Source organism: Eptatretus burgeri, chromosome 5 (genome assembly GCF_056783735.1).
Source record: "Eptatretus burgeri isolate ZD-2024b chromosome 5, Ebu_testis_v1, whole genome shotgun sequence".
NCBI classification, from domain to species: Eukaryota; Metazoa; Chordata; class Myxini; order Myxiniformes; family Myxinidae; genus Eptatretus; species Eptatretus burgeri.
Window position 1 is genome coordinate 23,140,265 of NC_140965.1, and position 13,030 is coordinate 23,153,294.

A 13,030-nucleotide genomic window follows, 5' to 3' on the forward strand; every position below is an offset into this window, starting at 1 on the left:
GTGAACAGGTGCCATATGAGCTGGGAGTGTGCGCGTTTGAGTTTCGTTGCTAAGCAACCACCCGTTGCTATGCAGCGGCCGAAAATCCGCGTTTTAAGAACCCAAACGGTAACTGACGTAGCGTGGCTTCTATGATAGGTAGAGCGACCGGACCAACTCCTGCCTATTCCTTGCATCCCCATCTCGTTATCGCGACAGCATAACGTTCCTCTATCTCTCATAGTTTCCGAATGCGGAAAGGTGGTGAACCAGGGAATATGTTAAGTGACCTTGACCTCGGAAACCGTCGACGGCGGAACGTTCAAGTTCGGTGTATGGATAGAGTTTAATAACTACGACAAAAATGAACCGCAGCATTTTTCCAGATTCGATCACCAAGGGTGTCGGGGCTGAAATACGCAAAATTCGAAAAAAAAATACTTTTTCTCGACCTACGTTCACTATTTTCAATACTTGTCCTACAGTTTTGAATGTGGAGAAACGAGACCCTTATAAATGAATATCATCAAGGCGAAACGGTTAGACGTAAACAAAAGCGGCTCGGCATGGTGATAGAACATGGTTGGTAGAACATTTTTTGTCATTTACACTTTCCTCCATCTCCACTCTGAGGAGTGTCTGTCGGCAAAATACGCAATAGGAAAAATCTTGCCAGGCAGAGGAACAATTGTATGTGAACCAATACGTCTTGTCAATGAATCTTCGTCGGTGGATCGGTCAGAATGAAAAGCATCGTAATCCAGCGCTTCGATCCGAGCACATCCCTCGTCGCCTACCGGCTTGTTTGTTACTTACGAAATCTAAAGGTTTCGTAAGTATATTGATGACTTCCGTCATCTGTTTGTGTGTTTGTGTGTGTGTGTGTGTGTGTTTGTGTTTGTGTGTTTGTGTGTGTGTGTTTGTCTGTTTCTTTGTAGGACGATAACTCGAGAACTGAAGATGCTACCAATGTCAAATTGCACCATGTGATTCAGGAGGGTGATGGCTAGTGCTGATTAGATTTTGGTTAAAATCGGTCAAAGGTAAAGGTCACAGTGAGGTCAAACATCCAAAACATGATAACTCGAGAAAAGTTACCACAGGTATTGTTGACGGAGCGTGAGTTTGGAAGATTGAGGTAAGTTTGGTGGAATTTGTGTGTCAATTCGTCGAGTTACGGCTGTTTAAAAAATTTCAGTGTTATCAAATAATATTAAATAATTCCGTAAATTCCTGTGGAGAAATGGAGTATTTTTGCTTCGGTCGACGTTACGAGTTCGTTTTAACATCGATTTTAATTTTGTCTTCAGTTTTTGCGATCGCTTTGGACACTTTCCACTCGGTTGTCGAAATTCTGGTAAAAATCGGATGTTTTGGAGACGTTTTAAGATTGTATAAAAAATATTTCACCCGCCGCATCACGGCTCGTCACGTGGCGCAGCGCGCTCGAGCAGACCCGTCATTGAGTCACGTAAATCTGTTTTGCGTGTGTGCGCTGACGTCATCGCGTAAATCGGCTGACGTCACTGACGGGGCCGTCTAGTGTGACTTTTACGTTACGTTAACCCGTGGTAACTCGAGAACGGAAGAAGCTACCAATGTCAAATTACACCACGTGATTCAGGAGGGTGATGGCTTGCGCTGATTAGATTTTGGTCAGAGGTCAAGGTCACAGTGAGGTCAAACATTGGATTTTTGATGGTTTGGTACAGAATCATCGTAGAAACTTCTGGTTTGTGTCGCTACCTTCTCGAGAGACAGCTTTTATTAGACAAGGTCAGAGGTCAAGTTGACGATTTCGTAAGTACCAGTCTATGACTGTTTGTATGTTTGTTTGTATATCAATCGCCTACAGTTCACATTTTTTTAACTGACCTTCATGAAACTTCACCACCTGGTCATGTTTGTCATAAGCAAGAAGCCTGTTGTTTTTATCGTCAAAAGGTCACAAGGTAAACATAGGCCAAAGGTCAACAACTCTGGAATTTCTAAGATCCTCAATTTTCATCCGATTGACTAGAAATTTGAACAAGATTTGCTTATCAGGTCACTGAATTCAACCACCAACTATTTTTGAGGTCAACATAGGCCTAAAGATTAACATTAGCCAAAAGTCAACAACTTAAGTGAAATCTGTAAAATTGTCAATTTTCATCCGATTGACTTGAAATTTGAACAGGATTTGCATATTTGGTCATTGTATTCAACCACTAATTATTTTTAAGGTCAAATTTGTTTTATGGATTTCGCAAGTTTCATACTCTGCACGACATTGTCTTCTTATTTGTTTGACTTCTATGCACTCCTGAACAGCTTGACAGAATGAGTTGAAAACTGCTGGTTGTACTCAGGGTCGTACACTGGATGGTTTTATGCAGTTAAAAAACGTTCACCCTCCATGGGGTTCAGGGTTGGGTGAGGACCTCAAGTCTGTCTATGTAAATGTGTTGGAATAGCACCACTCCCAGTCAGAGTGGGTATTGCAAGTCAAACGAAAATTCCAATTCTGGGGGAATTAACCGATCCGTAATTTGGGGAGATGGGTTCTTCTCTCGTGTTTTGGGCAGACGATGCGTGGGGGTCAAATATCCTGCCATATTTACCTATTTGATGAAGATATGACCCCTTTGGTCATGAAGTGTGCACCAAAAATCGACCTGTGATAAGTTAAATTTCCGGCAGCTTTTTAATAAGAAAATCTGCAGGACTGATAAAGTTATATCAGAAAGGGTGCTGGAGTTTAGAGCATTCTATTGATTGGATGGTGAATAAAGCTGGCTGTCCCTCTGCATATAGTTTGTGGATTTGAACTGTATTTTTTTTTATGTAGATCATAATATGACACTACCCTGGTCAAAATCCATGCTTGAGGTTAGGTATTGGCCAATAGAGCTGGCAGCATAGCCCAAAGGCATGCTCATGTGGCTTTAAGCTGTCTGGTCTGGGTTTATGCTGGTGTTGGCTTAATGGTTAGGGTGGCAGGCTTTGGATACTCAGGTCCTGAGTTCAAATCCCGCTCAGCTGTTGAATGCCATGGGGTTAACGTGGAGTTAATGCGGCCTGTCATCCTTCCAAGGTCGGCACAATGAGTGTCAGCATGCTGGTATCCTGTGTCGGAGTGGCGACCCATCCAGCATTGTACTCAACAGCCAAGGAGACTGCTTAAGCAGCACCAACACTCTGCACAGAGTATGGTCCCAATCTCCTCCTCCTCTGGGTTTAACTCTCGACTCAGCTATAAACTTCCACCCTGGTCACCCTTTATGCAGGGACATCCATCAACGTGTGCGCCTTCCATCGGACTCTGCTTGTTGATGTACATTAAAAATCTCGTTGTTTTTCACGATGAGTAGGCAAGTTATTGCCAGTCGCATGACCATATTAGAAACACCTTCTCTAACCTGCAGGATACACTTCATCAGAGGTACAGCCATGTTCAGCCATCTGCTGAACACATATATATGAACGAATGAATTAGCAGATACAGCAATTAGCAGCAACCGCAGTTGGTGTGAATGTTGTGACGTGGATATTTAATTGGAAAGATGGACCAAATGGTTGCCTCTGCCTAATTTTCCAAAGCGGGTCCGCCAGCAGAACTCGAATAACTCACATTCAGTGGTTGCATGTCAGTTTTTATTGATGGGATCAAGAACAGCGAGTGAATCACTTTGCAAAGCCAACACAGCCAAATATCACATTTCGACACCTTCAAAGACATCAAAGTGAAAGGTCATCCGCCACCCTTCATTTGAAAGGTAATTAAATATAAACCTGAGAACTCCTGGAATCTGGGGTTGCACCTGAACTGGTTTATCCTGCTCACCCAGTTGGGCCAAGGCAATCATCATCAGCCATAACACCAATATCAGATTAATAATGGACTCCTTCCAATGTATTTTATTGAAGATGAAAACGTTTAAAGGTATTATATAATATATCATTAATGTTTCCATTTGAACTTCTGGATGCAAGGAATGCATGTTCAAATCCTATAAACGCTGCATGTTTGTCCATTGTCTATCAATGTTCTTGTAATTCATGTAAAAGTACACTATCAACCCAATGTCTGTCCTACAGGTGATATATGTACTACTTTAGCTCTTCCACGAGCCTATTTGATGAAGCAGACTGTTTATGAAACGTTGGTGCTCTCGAAGATGTTTCTTGGTCAGGGTTACATTGGGTGGTTTGCCATTGCCTTCCCAGCGTTTTTTGTCTGTTCTCTCTCCTTATAAATGCTGAGCTTCAAGCAAGGAAGCATCATGTACCGTTTTATATAAAAACGCTTTGGTATGACATGGTTGGGATTTCAACCCCTGACCTCCCACACTCACAGTTGACACTCTAACCATATTACACTGCCGAGTCTGATCCGTGAGCATGAGATGGCAAAAAAAAAAAACGAAAAAAGACTTCATCACAAAGGACTTCATAGGAATGTTTTGTTCTTTTTGGTTTGTAAGGAAATGAGGCTTTGGCTCCGTTTACATTCACACGAAATTATATGACTTTTTTTTTTCCTGTATTATGGTCGGTGTTTAGTGTGAAATTGTCCTTTGTACCACCACTGGGGGATGGTGTTGTCCAATTTAGTGGTTACGCAGGATAAGGATGTCCCTTCAGGTGTTCCCCCTCCCCAGCAGGCACACAACGTTGTTGCAACGTCGTGTTCTGGTTGTATCCTGACGTCAAAATTGGGTCAGTGGGAAGTTGTTTTTGCAACACCCATGACGTCAGATTTCAACGATGTGACAAAGTTGAAATCTGGCGTTGTTGCAGCGTCGTGTTCTGGTTGTATCCTGACGTCAGAATTGGGTCAGTGGGAAGTTGTATTTGCAACACCCATGACGTCAGATTTCAACGTTGTCACAACATTGAAGCATGACATTGTTTTTCAACTTTATCACAACGTTCATAAAATGGAGTTTTTGTTTTTACCCTTTTCTTTGCACGCCAAAGAAACTAACATTGCAGTGCATGACACCCTTCAGCTTCCAGCTTGATGGAGCCCTCGACCCGTAGGTCTGGGGCCAGCGGAGCACTGCTGTTCCACCGGTGCCATTATCAAAACATTGAAGTTGTATTGCAACATCATTATACGTTGCACAGTAATGCATACTGACCACAACTTGAAAAAAAAACTGTAATTCATAATCATTTATTATCACGTATCACGCAGAGCATGATTGCGGCAAAAATATACAAGCAGTATTAACAATAATAATATCTTTATTCGTAACAAAAAAGCACACTAAAATACAAACGTACAATAAATAAAAGTAGATACAATTGCAATTGAGAAACATATACTAAAATTGGGGAATACAAAGAAATACCACATTGGTAAAAGTCGCAAATACCTTTTTGACAAATTCACTTTGGCAAAGCACGGTTAACAATTCAAATTCAGAAAGTTCTACTCCAGAGAGGAACTGTGGAGCTTCTTTCTCAAATATAATTGACTGCACAAAGGCACCTTTAAGTACAACAACATCATCATGCAGTGTTAATAAAACTGCTGATAATTCTATCCTTGCATACATTATGGGCATTAGGAGCATAAAAGGTATTGACCGATAACTTGCATTTATATAAAATGTAATTAAAAGTTTTAGCTACTGATGACATACTACCCATTGTTACAAGATTCATAATTAAGCAACCTCAGGTAAGAATTATGAGAAGACAAAGAACCACATTTAAATTTTGCTATACGACATTATAGTTGACATTCAATAGGTAGAAATTCAGCAATAACTGGTAAAAGAGTACAATATGGGGTCCTACTTGGGAAGTCAAACACCTTTCTGATAGAATTTCTCTATGATATATATAACGTCAAAATATTTTTACTTATGTCCCACAGCGGGCATCAATATAATGAGGTGCAAAAAGACTTAAACAGATGATACTTGACATGATATGAACAGTGCATAAAATTATATAAAACTGAATTACAATCAGGCAAATCAATGAGACAAAATATATATCGATGTGTGTGTATTCATACAAAGAAAAAATATAAATCTAACATCATTAAGTATGAAAACACAATTTTGAATGCATCTCACATAAATAATTCCAAAGCACAAAAAAATTAATTTATTGGGTGTTTTCAATCTTAATTTCACAAGAAAATAAAATAACTTCAATCTGCATAAAAGTACATGTAAATATTTTCACAATGTAAACTTCAGCTGGGTTTCCAACATACAACATGACAATTAACTATGCTGCAAATTCTTAATAATCAAGGACGTGGACGGCTGGCACAGCGTGTTGCTGTTACTCGTTATTATTACATGAGGGCTTGTTCCTGCGTGCACCTCCACGCCGATCAGGGGCATATTTCAAGTGTTTTGATATGGCAGTGTCCACAGCCGCCTCTGTTACTGTTGGCTGACTGGCCATGGTACTGTCTGAAAAATAATAAGAATTTCCACTTCGTATATATTGGGCTTTATGATCATCAAACAAGACTCGCAATGTGAATTACACTCAAGTCATGCACATTATAAACTGTCATTTAGCAGAATTCATTACCTCTGACAACTTTATAAAAATTCAGGTTCCGGAAAGGTCTCTTCCCATTCTTTCCACACAAATTGTATGTGGACATCACAGCATTGGACGTCACCCTTATTTTAGAAAATAAAAACAATTTAGTACACCAGTGTTCGAAGCAGCTTGTAACAAATTTTAAGTTCCACTGCCCTTAAAAAGCCTCAATTAATATTATTCTTAATAATATAAAGTTATTTTCATGTCTTTTGATAACCATTTTACCAAAGGAAAACAATTGTGCACCGAAAAACTTGAAGAACCCCCCAAGTGACAAACTACCGCAATGAAGGCTTCATTGTTGCAAGTGGCAGTTTGTCGGCGGCCAAAGGGTTCATATTTTTTTTATGACAAAACTTCACATTTTTCGGCGAACAATAACTGACAGTTGTTTTCCTTTTGCCTTTGGTTAGACCTAACTCGTTAAAAGAGGACATAAAAAATAATATATTATAAAAAAATAATATTAATTGAGGCTTTTTTAAGGGCAGTGGAACTTTTAATTTGTTACATTGCGGTACAATGCGGTAATTCGTCGGACCCGAACGGCCGAAGCATTATCCACACCAGAAAAATATTTTAAAAAGGTTCTGAACCAATTAAACTTGTCCAAAGTAATTTTTACAGAGTTCCTCTTTTTGCCACAGACAGGTGTTTTTTTTTCACCAGTCCCATGGAAAAATGAATTGATTATTTACCGTCGATTTGTACACACGATCAGGGCCATATCAGCGACAGCTAAACGTGATAAACGAATGATGAAATCGGGTGCCACAGGATTCGATCGTCAGATACACGTTCCCGAGTCCAACGCTCGAACCACTCGAGTGGCCCCGAAGGGCTCGGGCCCGGGAGAGTTTCCATTGAATGTGACTATATAGATTCCAGCACACCAGTAACAGTAACACATCATGGATTGTGTGATCTTAAAAACGTCAAAAAACAAAAGCTAAGACACATATAAAATCGATTTATAATATTATACTTACCAAAAATGATCACGGCGGAAGATACTTTTAACTAAAAAAGCTAAAGTCTTCTGCAGATTAAAGCAGATTGTGTGCCACACTCAGAAACAGCTGAAAGTTCACAAGTTTAACCAAACTTTGCAAATGGCGGCTCGTGATGGGGAAATATCAATTAGCCGATCAGATCTCTCCTCCAGTGAAGGGCAGACACAATCACAAAGCACGAGGTGGCAAAGCGCTCACCCTGTAAACACATGCGACAGAAAAAGCAGTCTTGGATAATCGCGCTGCGCGCTGCGTCGTGATATGGTTGTACAACCAAGCGGCCTATTCCCGATGTCATGAATCTTTCGTACTGATGTCGTGTGCCTCCCGGGTCGTCTGAAACCAGTTTTGCTCCGAACCAGGTATAAGTGTCATTGTAACATCACTGAGCCTCTGTGACCAGGCAAAGCTGTGGTTATGGCATCTGGCTCATTTTGGTAGGCAACACTGGCCCTGACTGGGAGGTGTGGAAGCTGGGTGGCATTCCCATGGTTAATAAAGGCTGCAGCAGTGAGGCTCTCTTTTTCTCTCTCCCTTTGGCTGCACCCTCACGAGCTGAGCCTCCTCCAAGCTTCCGCTGATACTTGGCTGCTGTGCTTGATATAAGTTGCAACTTTAGAGTTGCTATCACAACCTGTGGTCAGTATTGAGAAACTGAGCACTCCGGTAGACCCTGCAGTTCTGGATCATCCTCCAGCGACCATCAAAGAGCACATGGTCAATCTCTTTTGCCACACCACCAGCGTTGGAACACCAAGTCCAGCGATGAGCTTGTGGGCGCTGAAACCATGAACCAGCCACCCTAAGTCCATGACTTCTTGCAAAGTCAAGGAACTTAGTGCTATTCTAGTTCACAGTTCCAGACCCATGGGGACCAACACACGTCTCATAACTATCCCTATCAGTTACAGTCAATGCGTTGAAATCCCCCAAGACTAGAAGAGTATCTCGCCTGGGGCACTGATCAACCACAGACTCGAGCGTGGCGTAGAATGTGTCCTTCACGGTGAAATCACTCGCCTCAGTCAGAGCATAGACAGAGACCAGGGAAATGACACCCAAGGAGTGACGAATCCTTAGTCTCATAATACGCTCGTCGACCGGTGTTACCTCAATAATTATCATTGGAGTCAGCTTATTGGACACAACTCCTTGGGTATGGTAACCATCAGAGCGACCAGACCAATAGTAGGTGTAACCACCCACCATTATCTCACCACAATCCGGTTTCTGAACCTCAGAGAGTGCTGCAATGCCCATGTTTAAACGCTTGAGGTCAGATGATAACAGAGACAGGTGATCATCCTCTCTTCGGGATGACATTCCAGGCACGCACCCGAAGGGACCGACTCAGGTTAACCCAAGGAGATCGCCGTCTGGTGGACGACACCTTAGCATCACTCCGACACACTCTACCGCAATCTGACCCGGGAAGGTTACCCCGTGGTTTCCCTCCTATCATCAAAGATTGGGGGTCCCGAAGGCTTTGCCCCAATCCCATCATCCGGTGAGCTGCCCTGCGAAGGGAAGCTGCACAGGAGGTACTCCCACGGAGTGGGTTTTCAGTTTTCTTTGCGTTTTTGTGTTTTGTGGAGTGAAGGGTTTTACGGTGGCCAGAGTGCAAATCCTGCCACCGACCTCCTAAAAAAAAAGTAGCTCAACTGCAGGAGGACGTCCACAGACACAGTTGGGCACGAGATATGGATGGCCGTTGGTTCACAACGAGCTCCTCCACCCTTTGACAGGTTTTGTTTTTAATCCTGCTGGGTGTCCATATCCAAACACCCTCCTCACCAAAAAACCTGGTGGGGGAGACGGTTTAGTCACCGACAACCCGACCATGGAACAGGTTAGTACAGGTTTACATGATATGATACCTGTAGCAAGTCACAGATCTAATCTGGCCTGACCTGACACAGCAAGTCACAGATCTTATCAGGCCTGACCTACTGAGTGCTGTTCAATATTGCATGTTATCGTCGAAGTGAGAAAATTTAAATGGTGGCTTGCGCAGATCTTGTATTCATTCAACACTTTGCTACACATCAGTCACTTTTTGGGTATCTTGGAAAAAAATTCTAAAACTCACCAATGGACGAGGGAATAGTAATTGGTATCTAAATTGTCCATCGATGTGAAATTATCAAATGATGACCGTCATTTACAATGGCACTGCTCAGTGGCATCGCATGGCTGGCAGGATGGTGCAGAGGTGGCGCACTTACCTATTTACGTCATGCAGAGGAAGCGCAGTTATACCCACTTACCTGGTGCAGAGCAGGGGTAGGTGTGCATTTACATTTGGGATGCCTAGTCTGGGCTAGATTCCTGACTCAACTATTGACTGTCGGAATGGTGCTCCGTCCCTCAGATAGAGGCTAAGTCGGGTGTCCCATCTGCTCGGATCCGGTTGATGGACGTTAAAGATCCCACGGTGTCCTCCGGCGATGAGTAGGTGACCTATCACGAACACCTTGAACAAATTACAAATCCCTGTGCTACCCAGCTCCGGTCTAATCTCGGACCTAGCCACCCGGATCGTAAAACTCTTGAGGGAAATTTTCCTCCCCAGCCAACTTCACAATAATGTGGGATTAAACGGGGCTGTAAATGTGACAGTCAGTGGTGCCTTTTAGCACACCCCATCCATTACTGATTTGTAAATACTGTCGTTTACTTTTTTCAAATACTGTAGTTTACTTTGAAATGCAATCATTATGACGCCATAAACCTGCCCTCGTGCATTCAATAGATGTCACCTGATGCACCAATTATACCTTTTATATCATTATTGATGAGAGATGAGAAGACGTTGACATATCATTTAGGCTTTTTCTTCATTGTTTTGGATTGGTGCAGGGTCCAGAGTAAACCTGTTGAAGAACGATTCAGCCTTTAACTTCATTCCCATTATCCGTCTCAAATCGGCAGAAGCAACAATAAATAAATAAATAAATAAAGAAAACTTCAACAAAGCAAACTCAAAACAAAGGTTCAACGGATCGTGCATGGACAGCAGAGGGAGCTCTACAAGGATGTTCGCATTCATTGACCAATGAGACAAGGAGGTTGCACAGGTTAAGGGAACGACATTAAGCGAAGGGAGATGGAAATAACTGAACTTTTTAAAAAATATATAAAAAGTTTGAACTTTAACCATTTATTTACCTCCAGAAGAGGTCCATGGAGGAGATGCATGGAAATATCATCACACATCAATAAGTAGTTGAAACGAGAAACTGTTTCACAGACCGTAACGACAACAATTGGCGTATCAGGCCTTTAAAATACTTGAATCAATTAATTTTGGCTCTTCCTTTCTTCCTTGACTCGTGGAATCATCGTTTTAACACACTTGAGGCCTTGAGTGAGACTGGAAGAGGTGCAGGCCGGATAAGCCCCCAATAGTTTAATCGTACATTGTTCGCTCTCCTTTGGCTATGTGCGTGCGGATTTTGAGAAACAGTCGTTTGCATCATCATCATCATCAATTGTGTGTCACCGATGACGTCACTTCATGATTGTGTGTCACAGTCGTAGCTTTCTTTCAAGTTAATTAGTTTTCTCATTCAACCTTTGGTTCTTTTGGAATGGTTTTCTTTGCAAAATCAATCCAGTATATTTATCGGATTTGAACCTGGGATTCCATGAGCATCATGAGTTCAGGTGCTCAAATGGTAATCAACCGATCAAATCAACTCAATTGTTGAAGCTTTCAAAACGATCTCACCGTTCAAGTGTTAACCGATAAGTATTCAGTGAATTCAAAATAAAACGTTAAAACATCAGGAAGATGCACATGATGAATTGTTTAAATAATAATACCATCAAAAGTCATTAAAACTCGTTTCCTTTATCGTTCACACCGCTTTCTCTATATTCATTCTAATTCTTGCTTCTTTTTTCTTTTTCCTCTCTTTTATCCCTCTTCTACTCTTAGTTCTCTCTTTCTCTATCTCTATGTCTATGGAGAAGTGAATTATTACAAATAAGATGTCTGTAAGGCTCAATTGGCTGTGCCTGGTTGGGCTTGAGGGTGGAGTAGTGGCTGAAACCCGAATCATATGGAGGTTCCTCCAGAAGACTCGATCTTTATTCTTTGCTTAAATACAGGTTCCTTCTGATGACTCCAATGCAGTATTTGGTCTTTGATTTGATGAGTCTGTAATTGAATATTTAGTAACATGCATGAGGTTCAACGGGGTGGTGTAGAGGTCGTACACTTACCTTTGAGATTTCTGGTCTGTGTTTCATTAATGACTTGACTATAAACTGTTGGATTGGTCTTTGCATCATAAAGTGTGCCATCCCTCGGAAGGCCGTACTAAGCCGGGTGTTCCGTCTACTAGTATTTGCTGGTGGAGATTAAAGATACCACTGAGTCTTTCACGAGTTATCAACACCCTGAACAAATTACAAATCCCTACTCAAATCGGCTCCAGTCATACATCAGGCCTTGGCCAGCCGATTCGTAAAGACCTTTACCAAAATATTTTTCCCAGCCGACCTAGGTGAGACCATTAAATAATTCAAATTAGTAGTCGGGAAATATATTTTAACATTGAAAATAAATAAAACCTAATTTTAAGTATGTATCTCGTTAATATAACTTTTTCACGCCCCTCATGTTTGTGGGTGGTGTTGTGGTTGTGTGCAGAATTTTGAAATGTACTGCAGCTCAATATCTGCTTCATGTAGATTATAGAATACCTATTGTTCATTCAGTCATTCCCTACTCACTGAATTATTTTGTAATGTGTAGTGTAGTCATTGTGTGCACACTACGTAGATTATAGCACCATACGTCAACAGCAGTGTTTTGTTTAGAGCTTGATACGGTTCATGTTTGAGTCTGATCCAGTTTCTAATGTGGAATCTGAATTTGAAAGGATCGTTTCTATTCACTCCACTCTTCCCAATTTGCTGAAAATTCCATAAATTCTATCAATATTCATTGCCTGAGATTATAGATTTATTTGAACAATAAATGCTGATTTTCAATAAAAATGTGTCCAACGAGCTCAACACCTGTTTTTTTGAGTCCCGCATGTAAAAGATTATCACCATTGCTTTGTGAAAGCGCCATTGACAATATTCTTGTGACCAGGATTGTTAAGGAAGCATAACTACGACTCAGAAATCCTTTAATGCGACTCGTTCACAGTAAGCAATGGTCCATTCGACCATACAATAATAACAGAAAGCCTCGGGGACGTGACAGTAGTAAATAAAGTTTCAACATGCTCTTTTGCTATCTTGACTCACCAAGCACCATGACTGCTCCGGTCATGAAATTTTGGCTTTTATTGCCATTAAAAAGTGACCATCTTTGAGTTTTCATGTGCAACCGCATTCCTGGAAACGATTACAACAAGAAAAGCAGCAATCAGCAGATTGCAGACCCTCACCAGGACTTATTTTGTGTGGTGTTTGTGTAATGGTGTGTTATGTAATCAATAAGAGACATAACTAGA

At 41.4% G+C, this 13,030-nt stretch overlaps 1 long non-coding RNA gene across 1 annotated transcript in view; it reads right to left on the reverse strand.

Annotated features, from left to right (window-relative positions):
- Nucleotides 1-5,175: 5,175 nt before the first annotated feature.
- The window catches only part of LOC147026059 (uncharacterized), a 47,103-nt gene continuing 39,248 nt past the window's right edge, over nucleotides 5,176-13,030 (reverse strand). Inside the window, exon 3 of the long non-coding RNA XR_015058097.1 lies at nucleotides 5,176-6,397. This is a non-coding gene — a long non-coding RNA (uncharacterized LOC147026059). The remainder of the gene's footprint in view (nucleotides 6,398-13,030) is intronic.